At 40.2% G+C, this 3,296-nt stretch overlaps 1 pseudogene; it reads left to right on the top strand.

The window, feature by feature from the left end:
* The first annotated feature begins 2,406 nt into the window (after positions 1–2,406).
* LOC122748388 lies at positions 2,407–3,056 on the top strand (annotated as a pseudogene).
* The last annotated feature ends 240 nt before the right edge of the window (positions 3,057–3,296 follow it).

Below are 3,296 nucleotides of genomic sequence, written 5' to 3'. Positions count from 1 at the left end.
ATTTGAATAATTCCAAATTGCTGTTAAAGCTAAAATTCTAGCTAAACTGTCTAAAATATCTAATGAGTGGTCGCCAATAAATTATAAGCTTTAGCAAGAGTTAGACTTTTAAGCATTTATTAAGGAGAATAAGAAATTGGTAAAGAGAGAGAGAAAGGCCTAGATTCCTATCTATTAAAGGGAGAGTGCATTTCCAGCTCCCTTCTCCACCAGCCTCCTCAGGAAGAGAGAGCGAGACAGAGCGCCTGGCTCCCCCTTCTTCCTCCCACCAGCAAACGTCACTTCCTGATGCCAAAGAAAAGCTGCATGGCCTTGCCCTCAAAGACCTTCATTTCATGGCGGAGCTTTTCTACAGTAAGTCTCCAGCAGGTGGCATCATTCCAATCATTACATTGCTTTCCAGAAGGGTTGTATATACATGAATTATCAAGAAGATTTGTAGCTCAGTTGAAACCCCAAACCCTATTAAATATCATATTCTCCCACTCCCTGAATCTATCAGACTGCTTTTGTCTACGTACTGGAGTTTAGACATGGTTGATATATTAAAATATTTATCAAAAATAATTATATCAATTATAGAAATGGTAGAATAATTATAAAAGAACCAATATATCACCATACTAGTTTCATTGTGTAAAGTGATAGTCAATGTGGCAATGAGACATTTCTGAGAGATGGAATAATGAGCCAGGTTTCTGCTGTCCTCCCATTAGTAGTCACTGTAGAGGACACCATCAGGGAAATGGCAAGTACTGGAAATACTGAAAATGGATAAGAAATGCTATGAGGGGGCGGCTAGGTGGTGCAGTGGCTAAAGCACTGGCCCTGGATTCAGGAGTACCTGAGTTCAAATCCGGCCTCAGACACTTGACACTTAACTAGCTGTGTGACCCTGGGCAAGTCACTTAACCCCCATTGCCCCGCAAAAAAAAAAAAAAAGAAAGAAATGCTATGAGGATGAAGTAAATAAAGCTTATGTGTTGCTGAATAGTCTTGGAAAAGTCCTCTTGCAGTCTAAATATAAGATTATAGTCGGAAATGTGGGTAGGAATATTAAAAAAAAAACCTCTTTATTTGGAGGCAGTTGGGGTCAAGTGACTTGCCCAGGGTCACACAGCTAGTAAGTGTCAAGTGTCTGAGGGTGGATTTGAACCCAGGTCCTCCTAACTCCAGGACTGGTATTCTATGCACCATACCACCTCGGTGCCTTAAAGAAAACACTTGGAAGGGAAGTCTGAAGTCTTAAATGAAATTACCAGATGTACTTTTGACTTGTTAAGGAAGTAGATATTAAAACTTCTTTCACCAAAAATATGTGGCATGATGGCTTTCATTGCATTCCCCATGCAAAATTATTCCAGTAGAATGGTTATAGAGAATTGCAACTGTGGTTTTTTTTTCCCCTCAGAAGAAATCCTTGTGTCAAAGGATACAAGTTCTACCCACCTAAAGTGGAATCATGTTTCAAGGATGATGCCAATAATGAACCATAGAGGTCTGAAGAATAGAATGTTGTTTTCAAATGGTGTCAGAGAAGATGGGATATCATGGGTCATTTCATACAGACTATTTTTTCTTTTTTTCTTCCTTCTTTCCTTCCCTCACTCCATCCCTCCATCCCTCCTTCCCTCTCTTCTTTCCTTCTTTCCTTCCTTCCTCCATCTTTCTTCCTCCCTTTTGTCTCTGTCTCTCCCTCCCCCTCCTCCTTTCCCTTCCTCCCCGAATTTTTCCCAGGTACGAAGTGCAGTGATCGCTGAAGGTCCAGACACTACTACTAAATGTTAGAGAAACCTTGACCTGCCTGATTTCTGACCTTTGCGGCATGGTTGCACCTCCCTCTCCAGAGCTCACTTATAAGTTGGTACCAAACTTAGTGTAGACAGGTGATTGATAGCCCACTGGAGCTCAGAATTCCCTAGTTAAAAAAAAATCCAACCTCAACTTCACCATCAGCAAAAAGTGCAAGCACATTCCAGACTGAGGTCACTAGGTGGTACAGTGTATAGAGCACTGGACTTGGAGTCAGGAAGATTTGGGTTCAAATTTGGCCTCCAATACTTAATAGCTGTGTAATCCTAGGTAAGCCACAATGTAAAATGAGTTTAACAACATCTGTCTCCCAGGGCTGATGCAAGAATCTAGAAAAAGAACTTTGTAGTCTCTGGCAAATAGTAGGTGCTATATACATACTGGCTCTCAATGTGTCACGATGTCCTATTTTTTTTTTAAATTTTTTAAATTTTTTTTTGCGGGGCAATGGGGGTTAAGTGACTTGCCCAGGGTCACACAGCTAGTAAGTGTCAAGTGTCTGAGGCCAGATTTGAACTCAGGTACTCCTGAATCCAGGGCTGGTGCTTTATCCACTGCACCACCTAGCTGCCCCCCGACATCCTATTTTTTAAAATACTGGTAAAGTCCTTGTTACCTCGGGTTCACATAAAGATTGACTTTGGTGCAGATATACGTATAAAAATTTTTCTTGCTGATGAGTCCTGGTGACTCTGGCCATCTGAAAAACAAAGCCAATAGAAAGACAATCATACTGAGATCTTAAGGAAGTGTTATCTGAAGGCTTTGAGATAGTGAAGAAAAACTTTAAATGGATTACAGAAAGAGTAGAGTTGCTTTAAAAAGCTCAGAAAATCCACAGAAAGTTATCATATTGATGAGCTCAACTCTTAACGTTGGTTATTGTGAAAAAATTAAGAAGCCTTATGGAAACTGTGCCATTTCATGCATGTGATCTTCAAGTGATAATTGTCCATAAGGGGCCAGATGAAGTTGATTATGAAGAGAGTGGTGTTCTTGCTATATTTGTGGCAGTAGCTGGCAGAAACCATGACTTAGGACTGGCTATATTTGCTAACAATGAATATCCAGTAGTCAACTGCCCTCCCATTGCGCCTGATTGGGGAGCTCAGGATGCATGATTCTCCCTTCAGATACCCAGTGATCTTGACCACTCAATTACACTTTCTCCTGAAGGAGCAGTACAGTTTGCCATCCAGATATTTGGAATAAATAACCATTTCTATAGGCTAAACCTTAAGTAAGGATATTAAAGACCTGAATTTCCTTGGGGTAGGCAGATAAATAACATCAACAAATCCAATTTATAAGAAGAATTCTGTAGATTTTGAAAAGCAGGAAACAAAATTATTCTGATAGCAGCAAAAAGCATTATAGACCACACAAGAGAGATGATTCTAAACCAATCATCTATAAAAAGTAATAATAATGGGCAGTTAGGTGGCACAGTGGATAAAAAACTGGCCATGGATTCAGGAGGACCT

The sequence above is a fragment of the Dromiciops gliroides genome, chromosome 1 (assembly GCF_019393635.1).
Source record: "Dromiciops gliroides isolate mDroGli1 chromosome 1, mDroGli1.pri, whole genome shotgun sequence".
Taxonomy (NCBI): Eukaryota; Metazoa; Chordata; class Mammalia; order Microbiotheria; family Microbiotheriidae; genus Dromiciops; species Dromiciops gliroides.
Note: the sequence above shows the minus strand (reverse complement) of the source record. Positions and strands in the feature narration are given on the sequence as shown.